This window comes from Bufo gargarizans, chromosome 3, assembly GCF_014858855.1.
Source record: "Bufo gargarizans isolate SCDJY-AF-19 chromosome 3, ASM1485885v1, whole genome shotgun sequence".
Taxonomy (NCBI): domain Eukaryota; kingdom Metazoa; phylum Chordata; class Amphibia; order Anura; family Bufonidae; genus Bufo; species Bufo gargarizans.
In genome coordinates this window covers 601,635,243-601,655,403 of record NC_058082.1, presented here as the reverse complement: position 1 = coordinate 601,655,403, position 20,161 = coordinate 601,635,243, and the positions used below count along the sequence as shown (strand labels likewise).

General features: G+C 43.2%; 1 protein-coding gene across 3 annotated transcripts in view; it reads right to left on the bottom strand.

Annotated features, from left to right (window-relative positions):
* The window catches only part of COL8A1 (collagen type VIII alpha 1 chain), a 113,232-nt gene that overhangs the window by 46,234 nt on the left and 46,837 nt on the right, over positions 1-20,161 (bottom strand). For 2 of the 3 annotated variants that reach the window (XM_044287797.1, XM_044287798.1), the window contains one exon: positions 17,336-17,405. The exons of the other annotated variant lie outside the window; for it this stretch is intronic. The gene's annotated coding sequence lies outside the window, so the exon portion shown is untranslated. The remainder of the gene's footprint in view (positions 1-17,335; positions 17,406-20,161) is intronic. 3 annotated transcript variants of the gene reach the window in all.

Genomic DNA, 20,161 nt, shown 5'->3' with positions numbered 1-20,161 from the left:
AGTATATTACCAGTATACCTGCAGACCAGAAGTTATGACGTCCTGTCCACGGTCACACGACTGCTGCAGCCAATCACAGGCCTCACGTATTCACGAGCAGTAGGTGGCAGAGCTAATCACTGGCCTCAGTGGTCATACTTGCTAGAGGAGTTTTTTAGTTTGAACGGCTCCCTCAAATTTTTTGTGGGCACTACATTGGTCCATGGTGCGACCCAAACACACCCATTATAGTCTATGGGCCCATGACAAATCACTAACACAACACGGACGCCATTAATTTTTCGTCTGTTTTTCTGTCCACTGATAGGAAATTAATTCACAGCTGAGCAGTTTCAGTAAAATATGGAGGACACACGGAGGGCAAAAAACAGACTCACGGACCAAACGTGGATCCTTCATGGACATCATCACGGATGAGACACGGACAGATTTTTTCAAGGCCCTCAAACAGACACAGAAACGTGAGCGAGCCATAAGGCTGCTTTCACACACTCAGTGTTTGATAAGTGATTTTCATCAGAGATTCTGAGCCAAAACCAGGTGCAGGTCAAAAATACAGGACAGGTACAAATGTTTCCATTATAACTTATCTCTGTGTAGCCTACACTCCTGGTTTTGGCTCACAATCACTGATGGAAATAACTGATTAAACACTGACCAAACACTGACTGTGTAAAAGCGACCTAACCTAGATCAATACAACAGATGGAGATATGACGTAAGCTCCCTCTAGTGGTGGCTGCAGGCAGCATGAATGCCATGTTTTAATTCTATATGTATGCAGGGGATTTGGAGCTCTGTATAAAAATACAAATAAAACTGAGCTCTGATCAGTATAAAGGCAAATTAAGCAATCGATCAGCACAGAATGCTGTTTTTATCCAGCATCCGGCAGTGATAATGGGGCTGAGATTTTCTGGACCTCCAGATTAAAGACCGCTGTATATCTGAAGTCAAACCCTAAGAACAAGTGCCAAAAATGAGGATTGTCCACACGGCGTCAGTTTGATCTAAACAACTGTAATTAAGAGTATTCATGTATGCTAATAAAACTAGATCCTCCAGATGCTCTCCAATAAACACAAATTTGACTTAATTATTGACAGATTTCAGTAAATGAGTCTAGTGATTTCCTGACATAGAATAAGCATCAAACACAAAGAGTGAAATCCAAAATGACAAATGACAATTCAACAGAAGACACGGTGGCCTAAATGCTGTAAAAGGTAATTGCTTTGTGGCAGCAATAATATTTATTTTTGTTCTCAACACCTTAAAGGGCCTGTCTCACTTCAGCAAATGGCATTGATCATGTAGAGAAAGTTAATACAAGACATAATGTATTGTGATTGTCCATGTTGCCTCCTTTACTGGCTGGATTCATTTTTCCATCACATTATACACTGCTCGTTTTTAGGGGTTATGACCACCGCCGCAGCGCAGATATGTGGTGGCCGGGACGGGAGCTGCTGTGCATGTGTGTCTATGCACGCTCCCATGGTCCTGGACAACAGAGGGGCCGACACTTTTTCCTAGTGTACCAACGCGGCCACCGCTGCTGGATTGCAGGGGGGTCATAACCACTGGAAGCGTGCAGTGTATAATGTAATGGAACACACAAATCAAGCCAGCAAAGGAAGCAATATGGACAATCACAGTACATTAGTAAATGCCTTGCATTAACTGTGTCTACATGATAAATGTCATTTGCTGAAGTGAGACAACCCCTTTAAGGGGATGTTCACATGTAATCAATACGCTGTGAATTAAGTACATCATATAAAAAGAATTTTCTGGGATAATTAGATTTCTTCTTTATTTTACATATAAAGACTGCTTTACATACATTTTTGCTTTTTATCACTACATTTTTGTATTGAATTATGCCATTTACCAACATGATGGGCCAGTCCTCCAAGGTCCCATGTTCTGTGCCCTCATATAAGCAATGTAACCATGGGTGAGACACATCTTACTAGCATTTACACGTCCTAGTCAAGTGTCAGCATTTCTCAAGCATAACATTATGTTACCTGGATTTTGGTATGGGGGGCGGACTGGGAACTTAACGTGGCCCTGGAAAAAATACTAAGTGGCCCAATTTTGTAGTTGGGTCCAAATTGATGGAAGACAAGGCTAGCAAAGCCATATTGCAACACATAATACCACCCCAACAGAGCCAAATACTACAGTCCATCACAAAATACATCCCCAAAACTTTCCACTGGCTGGCCGTGAGGAGGGCCCACCAGGATGTTTCCCTGTCAGGTCTATGGCTAATCCACCCCTGTTTGGTATTACAGTGGTCAGTATCACTACTGGTTACTGGCAAAACATGTGCATAGTTGCAACTGTTCTGAATTTGCAAGGAATCTCCCTAATTTTCAGACAGTTCCAGGCTGAACATGTAAACCCTGCTCCTAAGTGAGCAGTCCCAGGCAGCTTTGAGGTGTTCTTGAGTCGGATCTTAGATGCCCCAGTTGGTAAGTATGTATGGGCAAAGTATCACAATTACATAAAGTTAAATAAAATGATATTCCTGCAGGAGGGTGGCTAGGGTTTCAAAAAAATCAGGCCAATGCATACGTATCACATTCTTTATGCAGCCCACCAACCCTAGCGCTATAGGCATATTTGCATGGACATTACAGTCAGTGCTATCAAACATACAGAAGAATAAATACATCACATCCAGTGACATCTCCTCTGATGCAGACGTTCTCTTTCCTCATCTTCTCCATTCAGCCCAGACAACCATGACTACTTCATTACTACTTCCACACAGACATCTTAAATTCCTCACTTCTCTATCATCTTCTTCCTCTTGGTGTCCCAACAATGTTATCCTGCTGCCACCCCCAACACGTTGCTTGCTGTGCTCCCAAATGTCCGCAAACACTATAGTGCAAAAATTATGGTGCCATACAGATACATTCCCTAAAGTGATCCCAGAAGTGCTCCCACCAATAGTAATAATTCTCTCCCAGAGTGCCATTATTATTATTAATAGGGCACCCTGAACTGATAATGCTGCTCAAGAGTGACCCTGTTAGTAGTGCCCCCCATATTGTGCCCAATATTAATGCCCCACAGAACCCTCAGTAGGAATAATGCTTCATATTGCCCCAGTAGTGATAAAGCTCCCCAAAGTGCCTCAGTAGTAATACGGCCCAATTGTAGAGCCCCAACAGTTATAATGCCCCCTATATGGACCGCAATAAGTATAATGGCCCTGTGTAGTGCCCCAGTAGTTATAATGCACCCACCCATGTAGTTGACCCAGTAGTTATAATGTCCCATGTAGTGCCCTAGTACTTTTAATTACCCATATAGTGCGCCCAGTAGTTATAATGCCACCCTTTAGTACCTTCATTGGTTATAATGCCCCTCTAGTACCTCCAGTAGTTACAAGGCCCCTCTGCCGTTCCCCCAGTAATTATAATGCCTCCTGTAGTGTCCCAGTATTTATAGTGCCAACTGTTGTGCTCCAGTACCTGTACTGTCCCCTGTCATGCTCCCAGTACTTTTACTGCCCCCTGTATTGTCACCAATACTTATACTGCCCCCCCATTGTGCCCCAGTACTTATAATGCCCTGCTTTAGTGCACCTGTACTTTTATTGCTCCCTGTTGTGCCCCAGTACTAATACTGCCCCCTGTAGTGCTCCCAGTACTTATAGTGCCCCAGTACTCTCTGTCCCCAAAATGACAAACAAATAAAACAAATACTTACCTGACTCCCCACCGCCTCCCCTACCGGCCTAATCCTGAGTTGCCTGCTTCTCTGATCGGGCAGTGGAGATGAAGTCACCATTACTGGCCTGAAGCTGATAAGAGTGAGGACGGTATTAAAATTGTATGTTCAACGGAGCTTTACTGTGAAGCAATCCTCCTCTCTGAGTGACAACCTTAGTGGTCTCCTGGTTGGATGCTACAGCTGTCACTCAGAGAGGCGGACACTCAAGCAACTCCATGCAGAGAGAACTTCACAGTGAATCCTCCCGTGCACTTGAAGGAGCAGGATCTGGTTGAACAAAAGTTTATATTAACACTACTATCAATATTATAAGCTCTACAAATGATTTATTTGCCCAGCTCTCCCTTGCCCCTACCTAGAGCTGTCAGCATTTTAGCATTGTCAAAACTCCTGACAGAGTCTCTATAAAAGGAAAGTGTCAGGACCTGTCCCGATGACTCTTCTACAGTATCTCCATTCTTGGTTTGTTTTAAAACTATGGCCCAGATTTATTTATCTCTCCAGCCCTTAGTTATTGATGTCAGCAGCTTTGTATGTCCAAAAGTGCTCATTGACTCGCTTTAAGATATCATGTATCTTTAAGACTGCAGGCAGCAGTGGACATCCTGCTTGTTGGAGGTCAGGAGTCACATCTGCAGATGCTGTAGAGTTGTTCTGCATGGGTTGCTTCCTAGGTGAGGCCAGGATATAAGGAGTATTACAGGAGGATCTGAGGCCAGAGCTGGGCCTGCTGAGAGTGAGGGATACATGAGGTGGTGAAGGGCCACTGCCTATAGCATGGACCTGCCCTGCATTGTGATGAGATATTGTACCCAGACAGTGAGATCCTGCAAGCCCACTGTGCCCTAAAACCGTCCACTAAGTATGCAGTGAGGACTATCATTTGTGGGTTTGACAAGTGCACCATGAGAAGCACTGAGGTCTAAGTAAAGAGATTGTCCTGTGGCAAGTGAATACAGTGCATGATTTTTTGTTTAAACATAATGTACTGTCCTACATCTACACACCAGTACGTTACTGCCTGTGCATGTAAAATGTGCTTTATTAAGCCTAGGGCTGTCATTTCCCAGTCAGCCTTGGTGATTGCATTTCCAGGGCTGACAGGAACAGGACATCATCATAACCAACATTTATTGTGATCCAGAAAGGGTTAAATGGACGGAATTTGAGTTTTGTTAAATCCTATGTGTTAGTGGTGCGGAGAGCCGGCTGTCTATCACGGTTGTCCTCCAGTGGGTGATCACTTGGGGCACATAAATTGTGTCCTACATGATCACGATCTTGTCCTTGTATTTTTGAATGCAAGAAAGGAACCCTTCCTTTTACCTACAGGTGCATGATGAAGCAGGAAGGGGATAAAGGGATTTATAAGATCAGAAAAACATTGCTGTCCTATTACACATACAGCACCATTCTTGACCGTTAGCTGTGTCTGGTATTGCAGCTTAGCCTTACTAAACGGGGTTGTCTCATCTCAACATTTATGGCATATCACTTGGAAATGCGATAAATGAGATAGATGTGGGTCCCACGTCTGGAACCTGCTCTCATCTCCAGAACACGGCCCCTGAAGAGAAGGAGAGCACACCATGCTTGCCAGCTTGCTCTTCCTTCACTACTATGGGACCTCCGAAAATAGCCAAGCAACAACGCTCGGCTATTTTAGGAAGTCCCCTTGCAGTGAATGGAGAGCAAGCTGTGCAAGCCCAGTCACCTCTCCATCCACCGCCATGAAACTTCCAGAATTAGCCAAACCAGCATTCAGCTATTTTCAGAACTTCCATACCAGTGACCGGAGTGTAGCCACACATGCATGGCTAATTTCCTTTAATTTCAGGGGCCCTGTTCTGGACATAGGATTGGTACAACAGGTGGTACCTGCACCTATCTGACAGTTGTGGCATATCCTAGCAATATGCCATAAAGGTTGAGATGGTAAAACCCCTTAAAGTAAATGGGGCTGATGTGCAATACCAGACACAACTCATGTAGAAAAGTTGTGCTATTTCTAGAAGGGTGCATCCATGCTAGTGATGACAAACAGGGGCAAAGCTATAGGGGGTGCAGAGGTAGCAGGTTAGGTCAGGAATTTGATATGGGGGGGGGGGGGGGTGCCGTTTCAATTTTTTGTTTCAGGCAGCACAAAGGCTACGTGTTTCCCTGCCCCTGGCCACAAAGTACTGAGGGAAGGGGGGTCCAAGCTAAACTCTTGCACCACCAGAGCCCATAGGCCTTTAGCTACGCCCCTGATGACAAACCAACCTGAAGCTGCACAATGATCTATTCAACCCATGGTTTTCACTATATTTACCTTCTGCACTTCTGACCTATGGATTTCTTTACTACTAGCCCATTCCTTGCCCAATTGTCACCAGGGGATTGGGGGCCACTGTTCATGGGAAACATTCCCAAAATAAATACAGCCATAAACTAAGGAATGGGCCTCAGAATTTAGGAATGCAAAATTTACCTTGCCCTAGCAAAGCAAACTTCACAGTGTGTGCTGAAAGAGTAGCGGGAACGTGAAAATTCCTGGAGTTTACACCCTACTCTGCAGACATAATCAAAGAAACCCCTTCCACATCATTCGAAGGAGACATTTATGGCCTCCTTTAAAGTAAAACTCTAGACACACGTTGCTAATATTTTAAGAATGCTATAGAAAATGTATGAGTAAAATGTGTTTATAGAACGCCCCAAGATATATAATTTGCAGAGCTTTATGGCAGACAGAATATATTCTGAGGATGATAAATAAGAACAAATAATCCACATTTGATATTTGTCTTACGTTTCAGGAATGCCGCCATAAAGTACTTTCTGTTTCTATATGGTAAATCTTAACAGAACCAGTTTATAGTTTTGCTCCTTAGAGATATAGCTGTAAATGTTATGACTGAACGTATTTGGGCAGATCAATAAAAGCAGATGAGACGGCTTTTCTAACATAAAGAAGGCTATGCTCGAAACGCAAGAACAATCAATTATCTACTGATCGTAGGACGTTCAAAGAGGCTTTTCCATTAGACCAACTTCCAGCACTTCAAATATATCAGAATGTTCAAGACAGTGTGGGTCTGACATCTGACACACAAACAGGTCCTGGCAGCCTTTCCATTAAAAACATTGTCTCACCAAGAAAATCTTCTGTAACCTCCAGGATTCAGGTGTCTTTTACCATGCAATATGACATGATGCTCAACCTTACAAAGTGGCTCTCAATTATGGTTACTAGAGAGGAGACCGTAGGGGAGGACCATCCTCTATGATGTTGCTATGTCCTATGAGGTCTGTATGTCTTTTTGAGACAACCATCTACAGGCATTTACATGTCACGATGGGGAGTGGGGGAAACCCCCACCGTACAATGTCAGGGGAGAAAGGAATGCCACCAGGCCTGAAACCAAGGATAACGGAGCGGGACACCTCCTAGCACATCCCTAATCCTCGCCCTGACTCCTATCTGAATGAGCAGACCTAGAAGGTAGGGCGGTTCATTCTCAGGAAACCTAGAGCCCTACTAACCCTAATGATCCCAGGAGTCTCTGCAGGCCTAACAGCAAGGAGAGGAGCAGACAGTAAGGAGAGTACAAACTCAACAGGTAAGTGTCCTGTGGCAGAATGACAACAGACCACAGGACCACAACAACACTTACCTACCCACAACAACTAAAAGGAATGAGTCGTCCGCACCACAACCACTGGATCCTGTGAAAAGCACTGAAGCCGAAACACACAAATTTGGACTCAGTACCAACACCAAATACAGGTGCAGTAGTAACTGCCTGGACCACCATGCGGCAAGATGCATGGCAGACCCAGAGAGCGCTGCTTAACTGAGTTGTAGTTCCCCCTCCGGGGAACCCCAGGGACCCCCTTCCGGAGGTACAGACAAACAGGGGAAATGTCAAACAACCATGCTGGACTACAAACACCAAATAGACCAGACATGGAACACCAAATGACATACAACAAACACCCTGTACAGTACATCACACACCATACTCAAAACAAGTGAGGATAGGTAAAGGAATAGAAACAAAGGGAAAACAAGGGAATGAAATCACAGATGACATCGATGTCAAACTAGGATGGCCCTCAGACAGCATCCAAGAAAGGCAGACATAACAATGATCTTAGTCTCACAGCAACAGTATATGAAGAGACCTGAGACCACACCTAGCTCCACCTTGCTCACATCTTAACCCTGTGCACACCAGAAAGGAAGGGCAACAGCCTTAAAGGGAAAGCACACATGCATGCAATACAACACGTTGCCACCGGCAACCAGCATGCGCGGCAAAAGTGTCACGGCAAACTACGTCCAAGCTGTGACATTACAATTATGCTGACCTAAGATTAGTGGTGGAGGTCCAGGCTTCTAATAATGTCCAGTTGGTAGAATCAATTATTAATTGTAACAAAAAAAAAAAAAAAACACTTTCTGAATAAATGCATTAGAAGTCAAGAACATGTATAATGCATTTGGAATCTATTCAGATTCTTACATTTTTTTTTTTTCACATTTTGTTATGCTGCAGACTCGTGCTGAAATAAAAAAAAATCTAGTTTTACCTCATTAGTCTGCACACAATACCCCATAATAAGAAAGTGAAAACAGAATTTTAGAAAATTTTGCAAACTAATTAAAAAGGAAAGACTAAAATTTCACATGGATATAAGTATTCAGACTCTTTGCTATGACACTTGGAATGGGGGCCTCCCATTTCTCTCGATCACCTTTGAGATGTTTCTACACCTTGATTGGAGTGCATCTGTGGTAAATGTAGTTGATTGGACATGGTTTAGAAAGACATGCCCATGTCTATACCAGGTCTCCCAGCTGACAATTAATATCAAAGCAAACATCAAGCCATAAGAAGGAAAGAATTGCCTGTAGAGATCAGAGACAGGATTATGTGGAGGAAAAAATCTGGAGAATAGTACAAAACATTTCTGCTGCACTGAGAGTTCCCAGTGCAGCTGGTCTTACTATATGACCCCCATATTCTTTATGAAAGCCTTCGAGCAAGACAGTGACCCTAAGAAAACAGCCAAGACCACACTGGCGTGGCTTAGGCTACTTTCACACTAGCGTTCAGGCGGATCCGTTCTGAACGGATCCGCTCATAATAATGCAGACGGAGGCTCCGTTCAGAACGGATCCGTCTGCATTATTTTTAGCATAGAACAACTAAGTGTGAAAATAGCCTAGTACGGATCCGTCCAGACTTTCAATGTAAAGTCAATGGGGGACGGATCCGCTTGAAGATTGAGCCACATTGTGGCATCTTCAAACGGATCCGTCCCCATTGACTTACATTGAAAGTCTGGACGGATCCGCACGGATCCGCACGCCTCCGCACGGCCAGGCGGACACCCGAACGCTGCAAGCAGCGTTCAGCTGTCCGCCTGTCCGTGCGGAGGCGAGCGGAGCGGAGGCTGAACGCCGCCAGACTGATGCAGTCTGAGCGGATCCGCCTCCATTCAGACTGCATCAGGGCTGGACGGCTGCGTTCGGGTCCGCTCGTGAGCTCCTTCAAACGGAGCTCACGAACGGAAACCCGAACGCTAGTGTGAAAGTAGCCTTAGGGGCAACTCTGTGAATGTTCTTGAGTGGCATTCAATTATAGCTTTACATGTTTGTAAGTTTGTGATGATCAATTGAGTTGAGGTCAGTTGTTCTTCTCTTTTCCTGTCTATGCTACTTATAGTCTGCATATGTATGCTTTGCTGTACAATTTTGGTCTGGTTGTCTTTTCACCTGATTTTTTCATTTGGGAGTATATGTATGCAGATTTCGGCTAATATTATATTGTTATTTTAGACAACTACAAGTTTGTTGTGGTTGTACAGCGTTAGGGGATTTACCTTCTCTTCTGGTTCTTGCCCATGTCCTCAAGCCATTACAACCTGTGCATCTTTGCCCTATTACATGATAATTTTTCTATATTTTTGTTACTTTTCCTCGATTTTGGCGGGACATACTTGCATGGTTACAGTTATATGGTTACTGTGGTTTAGCTGTCCAACTACTCAGTGGTGTTTTCGTGCATGTAGCAGTAATATGGGGCTTTTTCTCATCTTGCCTAGTTGTTCTTTCCGCTGACATATACTTTTAATATGATATGTACTTCAATAACCATTTAATTTTTTACGCCTTGGTAGCGTCGTTCTATTTGTGAGCTTTTGGCACACTTTTGTAGGTTTTCTAGTGCTCAGAGGGTAACTGCAGCATTGCACAGTTCACATTAAAATGCTGTGATTTCCCAAACAGGAAAGTGACCCTATATAGCTTTTTTCCACTATGGCTGATTGATGAGAGTCATAAATAGAGGACACCCTCTATACTTTTAGGATTCCCTAGGAGATTATGAAAACTTTTTCTGCCGCATTGGGCATATTGAAAATTACAGAAACATTAAAAATGATAATGATTTTTTTTCAGACACTGGGACTTCAGCTATTAATATATCCTCTGGAGTTTCGTAGTAGGAACAAAGATATCTAATGGCATCATTTTGGCTGCTTAATAGTGTTGATCGCGAATATTGTATTAGCAAATTTTTATCGCGAATATCGGCACTATGAGAATTTTGCGAAGATGTAGAATATAGTGCTATATATTCGTAATCACGAATATTCTAGATTTTTTTTTCATTGGTAACCTCCCTTCTTGCTTGTGGGCCAATGAGAAGGCTTCAATATCTTTGTCAGAGCTTAACAACATCCCTAGCAACCAATAGGAACATTGCCTACCCCTTTACTATATAAGAACCTCCCCAGCAGCCATTTTCTGCAGTTTTTTTGCAGTTCTGAGAGAGACAGCAGTGTCATTGCTGTGCTCGGTGCTTTCATCTGGATCCTATTTGCTTTCCAATTACATTAGATAGTAAGTTATCTGATATATATAATACAGATAGTTAGTGGGAGATAGTCAGTGTAGGTTAGATAGTGATATAGTGTAACTGATAGGTTCCAGTGCAGGGAGTTAGGTAGTGTGATAGGAATTACTGTTTCTCTGCTGTCCATACATACATGCTACAGACATAGTGCTGTGATGTCACAACAATACTTAGTGCACCAATCAGTAATATCTACTCAGACCTGATAAAATGTGAAGTTGCATGTATTGAGCAAAAAATATGTGCATCATTAGTGCTGATTTGCGAAAATGCGAAAATACTGACTGGAGATCACGAATTCTAGAATTTGTGAATTTATTACTGAGCAAAAAATTCGCGAAAACGAATATTGCCTATGCCGCTCATCACTACTGCTTAACAAGCTGTGAGTCCCGCCTCTGATGATACATTGGCAGAAGCTTAACTTCAATTTCTCATGATCCCCCCACTGGGAAAACAGAAGTATTAATGAGTACGTCCACACTTGTTCTTTACTTAGCATGCAAGCATACAATTAACTGTTTTTGCCTGCTATTATCAGTAAATGGGAAGACATAACCCACATGTCTATTCAAATAATTAAAGGCTAATGATGAGGAACATCAAGCTGGACAAACATCTCAGCAAATTGACCTGGTATCCAAGGTCCATTGTCCATTGTACATGAAGTACTTGTTATTGTCCAGGATGTTGAATTTGCAGCTGCAGATGCAGCTGTAAAGTTGCCGCCAGATTGTTTTCATATTAATCCACAATTTGAACGTGTAATGATGTCACATTTTCGATTTGTTGCACCTTTAAAGTGTGATCACAATACTTTGTTGAGACCTCTCCAATCGACAAAGTGAAGGGGATGAAGCTTATTCAGCCAACAAGCAGAGATACCACTTGGCTATCAAATATTTTGAAGTTCAGTTAGACTTTAAGAACCCAAAGTTTATTCCTAATCATTGCTCAGTCTTTGATTAGTGATTATGGGGATGAATGATTACTATGATTGTTAGTTCCCATACCATTATCTTGTGTGTTGCACGGTATCCCTGTTTACAGAAGCAAGGATTTTTGGTGTCGCATAAATAATGTGATAACCCAATAAATGAGTGTTTGCTCATTTGTTGGGTGATTGATGGCACTGTTGCAGCGAACGGGAAATGCAGAGGAAAACACGTGAGGCTCTCGGTGGGCCGATGGGAGCAGTAGTTCTTTGTACTCACGGTTAGCAGATGCCTCCCTGGGCCGGCGTGCAGTGATGAGGAAGACAGCACAAAATCTTTCTGGGCACTCTCTGTTACAGGGAACACTAGCCAGATGTTGGCTGAGGTGCCCTTGATGATAGGTAATTTGTGTTTAAGGTGCTTTGGAGGCTGGGCCCCTGGTTCGTGACACCAGCACCGCAAGGTGCAAATGTTGAGAGTAGCAGTAGTAAGAATGAGGAGTGGTTTGTTATAAACCAGTTAAACATTTACGGAAGAATCAATAGTTTTTGGACAGTTGGTACAGTTCGTCAATGGAAAGCTTTTTGTATAGCATAAGTAATAATAAGTTCAATTGTAATCCTATTATCAGGTAGTGGCAGTTGTTAATGAAGGAGTTGTCCCTTTTAAAGTAGACACTTTACAGGCAAGGATCCTGGTGGTAATCCTAAGTTCACTGTATAGCACTCTGGTACTAAGTATGCTGACATATATGGTTACTATGAGCTATCCTTTAAGGGCGATCTACCTTGTGGCAGGCAAACACATCTGCTTCATTATTTGCAGGATACTCTTCTAAATAGGTTTAGATTTTTCCACTATGACCCGGAATGCTTGGTAGTGGATAAGGACAATTCTGCGCACTAATTGTCTATTTGTGTCCTGGCACTCGGAAAGTTGCTCTCAGGCCCTTGTGCTAATAAGGTCCATGAGCTAAGTTTAGCTGTTACCCTCGCTAGGCTCTCTGCATCTTTGTACATAGACTCCCTGTCTGATGCTTGGTTGCTGTGGTTCTCTTCTCCAGGCTTGATCAGGGCCCAGAGGAAAGGAAAACAGCTACATGTTGATTTAGGCCTGTTTCTCTCCTCCATGAACTTGCTTCTCCTCTCTCACTCTGACTCTAACATAACATTATCCTCTAAGCTAGATACACCCCACTATATATATTATGTGGTACCAGCACCACCTAGGGGCTAATGGGTGCAATGACATTGCCAGCCAGATAATAGGAAATACCATACATTGCAATCCAATTTAAACACAGATATGGGCCAACTATTGGTTTCATAGTCTTATGACAAGATTAATATTCTTGTCATAAGACTATGAAACCAATAGATGGTGCTGTTCATGAGTAGTGTAGATAGCACATTTTCCATGCAAATGGTTTTTCAGCTGAAAAACAAGGCAGGTTCTGCTCATTTGCATGTCTTTCCGCATATGCCCATGTTTATGCAGATAGTTTTTACATGACAAAACTGTATAGGAAGGTTATTGAATATTATGTTAGGACAATCAGAAAACTTTTTGTCACCCTAATGATATTGATCTAGGTGCGCAGGTCCAGGCAAGCCATCTAACAGATCTGAAGTAACTTTGAGGCTTACTGGCTCTCAGTCAGATGAGAGCTGGTTTGGAATGTCTCATAGTGCACAAGGCTGCCATTGTAAGGTATGCTGACTCAGCCTGTTTTCTGTCTCATGGATAGATTGATGGCTTGCATATACCTGGCTTTTGGCATATAGCCTTTGTGTGGATGTCTATTGTATGTCGTAGATAATAGGAGTCCAAGACGCATCCAGCCATCCTCTTAATGTTGTTTCCAAACCATTTTGATGGGGTTTCGATCAATTTCTAACCTTTTTTTTGTGAGCCAGACACCCTCTCTTCTTCAGAGCAGGGGGTGCCTGGTTTGATGCTCGGGTCTCCCATTGACTTTCATTGTATTAAATTGTACTCGAGCACCCGCAGTATTCGGCCGAGCACTCTGATGTGCCGAGCATAGCAATGCTCGAGTCGAACAGCAGTTCGGCCGAGCATGCATGTTCAACACTACTACCTCTTAAAGGGTTAAACAATATCAGTCACAAAATACACATAGATTTACGTTCACATATAGTGATCCTATGTGAAAAGAGTACCCTAAAATAACGTACCCACTTGAATAATTGTCATAAAATATTAGATGTGATACATCGGATACAAAAAGTGGACTACACCTGAGGGGACATAACACAATAGACCAGTAGGTGGAGGACAATAAAAAAAACAACCACGAATGGCTGGAATACACACTAGGTACACTGATGTATACAAAAATCACACAAAAATCTAAGTCATATCAAAGTGCAAGTGCATATCTCTGTAAGCATGAAGGAAATAACTATCCATACCCTAGAATTGGGCCGTAAGCAGAGATGTATACATACATATAAGTTAGTCACTTAAATGGCCGTGTCCACTGTTAGTGAACACAAACTCTATAAAAAAGGGATCGCAACAAGTAATCCCTCTATCACATATAGCAAATGGCTATTCATGATTACAGAGATAAATACTTGCACTTTGATACGACTTAGATTTTTGTGTGATTTTTGTATACATCAGTGTACCTAGTGTGTATTCCAGCCAATTGTGGTTGTTTTTTATTGTCCTCCACCTACTGGTCTATTGTGTTATGTCCCCTCAGGTGTAGTCCACTTTTTTATCCGATGTATTACATCTAATATTTTATGACAATTATTCAATTAAGTATATCTATATTTTGCTACAAAAACCCGTTTAGTCTCAGTTTATCTTTGGTTCGTACTTATTAACGGGGTTTTCCCATGAAGGGAACCCTGCCTCTATAGACATCATAGAGAGGGATCCCTTGCTTTGGGACCCCCCTTATATGAGCCAGAGGATGTCATTCAAACAGGTTGTCTCACTTCAGCAAGTGGCATATATCATGTAGACAAAGTTAATACAAGGCACTTACTAATGTATTGTGATTGTCCATATTGCCTCCTTTGCAGGCTTGATTCATTTTTCCATTACATTATACACTGTTCGTTTCCATGGTTTTGACCACCCTGCAATCCATCAGTGGTGGTCGTGCTTGCACACTATAGGAAAAAACACCAGCCTATGTGTGTTCCCATGGTCCCGGCCACCAAATAGGCTGGCGCTTTTTCCTATAGTGTGCAAGCACGACCACCACTGATGGATTGCAGGGTGGTCATAACCATGGAAACGAGCAGTGTATAATGTGAAGGAAAAATCTATGGAGCTAGCAAAGGGGACAATATGGACAGTCACAATACATTAGTAAGTGGTTCATATTCACTTTCTCTACATGATAAGGCTGTATTCACACGTCCGCAATGTGTTTTGCGGATACACGGAGACACGGATCCGCAAAACACGGAAAGCGGCAATGTGCTTTCCGCATTTTGCGGACCGCACATTGCCGACATAATAGAATATGCCTGTTCTTGTCCGCAATTGTGGACAAGAATAGGACATGTTCTATTTTTTTGCGGAAACGGAAGCACGGATGCGGAAGTGCGGATCCGCAAATGTGGATGCGGACAGCACATTCCGTCCCCATAGAGAATGAATGGGTCCGCACCCTTTCCGCAAAATTGCGGAAAGGATGCGGACCCATTTTGCGGACGTGTGAATGGAGCCTAAATGACATTTGCTGCAGTGAGACAACCCCTTTAAGACCACATTTTCCTTGCAGTAGAGTAGTAATGTCTGGCTGACTGTGGCCTATCACAAAACCTGTCTTGTCTGTAAAGGTTGTCGGGAGACAGAGGCTCCAATCTTATAGAGATTGTCCCAAATGAGTCAAATAATGAAATTATAGTTATTGTGAACGCAGCTATCATGGCTTACTCCCAAGGGGTTAAAAATCTGTCCTGGTCATGTTAAAGCTCAACAGGTGCACCTGGAGGTAAATCATGAAGGTTCATATTGAATGACCACAGTGCAAACTGTGAGGAACTCATGAAAATTAAACTGGAAAACTATAGCCTTCCATTAAATGACGCATATACTTTGTTTGCTGAAACTGGAATATCCCTTTAAATTCAAAAGCCCTAAAACTAGAACAACGGAAACTGTCTAAAAGAAAAACTGTACATCCAGTTGGTAGAATAAGCTCTACAAGCCAGAAGATGCAGATACTGAGGGTGCACAGATTGAAAGTAGTCTTTAGTGCCCGGCGGGAGCCTGAGATGTCCGTAAATAATATTACAACCATTGCCTCTGAAACCTGCCTCCTTCCAAGCTGCCATAAAACTAGACAAGGCAAAGGTATATGAAGGTTATTTTAAGGTCAGTGGTAAAATACATGGTTAGGCTACTTTCACATCTGCGCTTTCCCTTTCCGCTATTGAGATCCGTCATAGGATCTCAATAGCGGGTGAAAACGCTTCCATTCTCTCCCTATTCATTGTCAATGGGGACAAAACTGAACTGAATGAATCAGAGTGCCGTTCCGTTTGGCTGGGTCCTCATCGCGGACAGAATAATGCTGCGAGCAGCGTTTTTCTGTCCGCAATGTGATGTGGAGCAGGACGGATCCGTCCTGAGACACAATGTAAGTCAATGGGGACGGATACGTTTTCTCGGACACAAAAGAAAACGGATCTATCCCCTATTGACTTTCAATGGTTTCATGACGGATCTGTCATGGCTATTTTAAAGATAATACAACCAGATCCGTTCATAACGGATGCAGACGGTTGTATTATCATGACGGAAGCGTTTTTGCTGATCCATGTAAAATCCAGCAAAAACGCTAGTGTGAAAGTAGCCTTACTTGTCACATACAGTATAAAACATATACAGCATATTGCAAAAAGAACATCCCCACACTTGATTTAAGGACCTGTCCCATTAAAACAATTTAGGTCTTGGTCTTGAACTATGCACAGTGGGAAAACTGCAGTCTCTTCGAATCTTATATATTTTTTTATTCGTATTTTTCGTGAAGTAGTTTGTAATTAGATGCATATAGGCGCAAGCCGAAGGTTTAACCATGGTCCTCACAGTCCCCTGATCTGAAAATCTGTGGATAGACCTTAAAAGACATACTGATAGGGAACTTAGATTGTGAGCCCCATCGGGGACAGCTTGATGCTAATGTCTGTAGAGATCTTCGGAATATAGTGGCGCTGTGTAAGTGCATATAATAAATAACTAAATAAGCAGTGCATGTAAGACGGCCCAGGAATCTAACAAAACTAGAAGACTTTTGCGAGGAAGAATGGATGAAACCTCCTCAAACAAGAATTGAAAGACTCATGGCTGGCTACAAAAAGTGTTTACAAGCTGTGATACTTGCCAAAGAGGGTGCAACTAGGTACTAACCAGCAGGGTGCCCAAGCTTTTGCTTCAGGCCATTTTCCTTTTTTGTTATTTTGAAAATGTAAAAGATGAAAATAAAAAAAAATGTTTTGTTTAATGTGTTTCTTGTGACTTTCTGCTGTTTGTAGATAATTTCATCTTCAACATGCTTACAGTAACAGTAATTTTGACCAGGGGTACCCAAATTTTTGCATGCTACTGTAGGTCTTTTTTAGACATTTGTGCTACGAAGGTATGTTTCAAAACCATATTCTTCTACCTGCTGATAGTTTCTAAACATTCTCACAATGCAGATTGTACATATATTAGGTATTGCTATCCACAGTCACTTTCATGGCTTACATTTAAGCTTCAAGGGGCTGAAGAAGATCTCTCATAAATGTAGATAGAAATGTCTGTTGCCAGTAAGCACCTGCAACACAAGAGGTTACAGTCATTCATTAATGATTCTTCCTTATGGTTACTACAAATGTTATGTACGGTGGATTCTTAAAGGGGTTATTCCCCAAAATTTTTGATGTTTCTATTCAAATATCTGGAGCACTTGCTTACCTTTCTGTGGGTGGAAAGGAGTTCATCATGCACCTGTATGTCCCAGGATGCATTGCAATCAGCTCTTGTTAACCCCTTCCTCCCCTGCATAGAAAATAGTCCCTCACATATATGTATGGCTTCTAATGTCCCCACAATTTCCCTCTTCACTGTCTAGACAAAGATATAGCTATATACTTTTATAAATATAGAAGTAGTGATGATTGAATGAAAGGTGTCTGGACCGCTGTACCTGCTTCTCTATGAGATTGCTATGCCAGCACTGAGGAGTGGGGAAGGAAGCAAGGAAATTACTGAGCATGTCAGTCCACCTCTGAATACAGTAGAAGGTGGACAAAAAGCATTAACAGCAGGGGGCGCTACCAAAGAGAAAAATGTAATGTAAATAAAACCCAAAAAATATTTTCATTGCATGTAGTTTTCTATAATACTTAATTTTCAATGTTCTAGTCATTGCACAGTAATACTTTAAAGGGGTATTCCCATCACAGATTATGAGGGCATATCGCTAGGAGAACTATGCCAAGAACGGAGCGGGGTGACTGGAGAACCCCGGGTTTCCCGGGGTCCGGCCACCACCAAGCGCTCTCCCCATACAAGTAAATGGGAGTGCACCCATTCATTTCTCTGGGGCTGGCTGAAATATCCGAGCCAGCACTCGGCTATTTTCAGCAGCCCAATAGAAATGAATGGAGGGCGGCTGCATATGCAGAGTGCGCCCTCCACCACCTTTCCCCGCTCCGTTCTCCGTACCTCTGGGACCTGCATACTAGCGATATGCCTCCGTTGTCTGTGATAGGAATACCCCTTTATGTGGGATAGCCCCTTTAATGTTTACAGCTCTGTTCATATTTGCATTTGGGGTTTCTGTCAAGCTTTCTGGCATATTTAACTGCAAAAATAATGTGGCCTGTTGAGGTTTTTGTCAGGAAAAAAAATGCTGGGACCCTGATGGCCCCTTATAAATTCAAATCAAATCAATAGGGGTTCATCAGTGTCCAGTTATACTCTAATGCAGGGATGCTCAATCTGCGGACCTCCAGCTGTTGTAAAACTACAACTCCCATCATGCCCTGCTGCAGGCTGATAGCTGTAGACTGTCCGGGCATGCTGGGAGTTGTAGTTTTGCAACAGCTGGAGGGCCGCAGGTTGAGCATCCCTGCCTAAAGCTAAGACACTAGTTTGAACAGAGTCTAAAGTGTAAGATAATATAACTTAAAGAGGACCTTTCACCTGGAAAAACATTGCGAACTAAGTATACAGACATGGAGAGCGGCGCCCGAGGATCTCACTGCACTTACTATTATCCCTGGGCGCCGCTCCGTTCTCCTGCTATGCCCTCCGGTATCTTCACTCAGTAAGTTATAGGAGGAGGAGACTGCCCTTGTTCTGCTGGGCATCTCCTCCTCCTAGGCTGTAGCGCTGGCCAATCGCAGCGCACAGCTTACAGCCTGGGAGAAAAAAACCTCCCAGGCTGTGAGCTGTGCGCTGCGATTGGCCAGAGCTACAGCCTAGGAGGAGGAGACGCCCAGCAGAACAAGGGCAGTCTCCGCCTACTATAACCAAGTGACCGAACATACCGGAGGGCCAAGCAGGAGAACGGAGCGGCGCCCAGGGATAATAGTAAGTGCAGTGAGATCCCTGGGCGCCGCTGTACATGTCTGTATACTTAGTTCGCAATGTTTTTCCAGGTGAAAGGTCCTCTTTAAATACATTTAAACAATATAGGGCGCCTCTCTACCTGGAAGCATTGCACTTTTGTCTTCATGATACTGATTTGTGAGGTCTGGATGGTATTACTATGGAGACACAAGGGCAGGGGTGCACTTACAACCAATAACAGTTTTTGCTAGTAGGAGACATTGAATGAGGGAGTTAGTCCACTGTAATAACCAATACTGGGTATCATCATAGTGAACAGGCATATACATGACCCTGAGAAACTGCTTGGCAGTATGTGGTCTAGGGTGGCCACTGGCTTCACACTAGAAAGCCGGACCGGCCCAAACCACACCCACAACGCCCCAAACCACTCCCACAATGACCCAAACCACGCCCGCATAAAGCCACGCCCCATGTCCGTGAAGCCACGCCCCCGTCATCGGCTGGAAAAAAACACGGGGGAGGAGAGGGAAGAACTTTGTGAATGAAAGGTGAGCCATATCTGCGGCACTAGTGACTGACTGGGGGTGAGAGGAGCCATATCTGCGGCACTAGTGACTGACTGGGGGTGAGAGAAGCCTCGGTCAGTTGCTGCAGCTCACGCTCAGACAGCGCAATGCTGCTGTCTGAGACATGAGCTACTGAAAAGGAGGACATCCCTGAGTCCGTCCAGGCACTGCGCCGGACGGAGGACAGGGAGCCTGAAAACCGGACTGTCCGGCCTAAAACAGGACGTCTGGCCACCCTAATGTGGTCACTTTTTGGTTTTGATATCTATCAGTATGAAACAAACACAAGCAAATGCACATCCTGCTGGAAGATATCCTTGCATGGACTCCTGGAGTGGGAACCTCGAAGTGAAGAAAAAATATCTAGCAATAGAAATCTTCTAAAACTTAAATTTATTAGCATCCATTAAAATTTACATGTCAATGAATGACACTGGTAAATAGT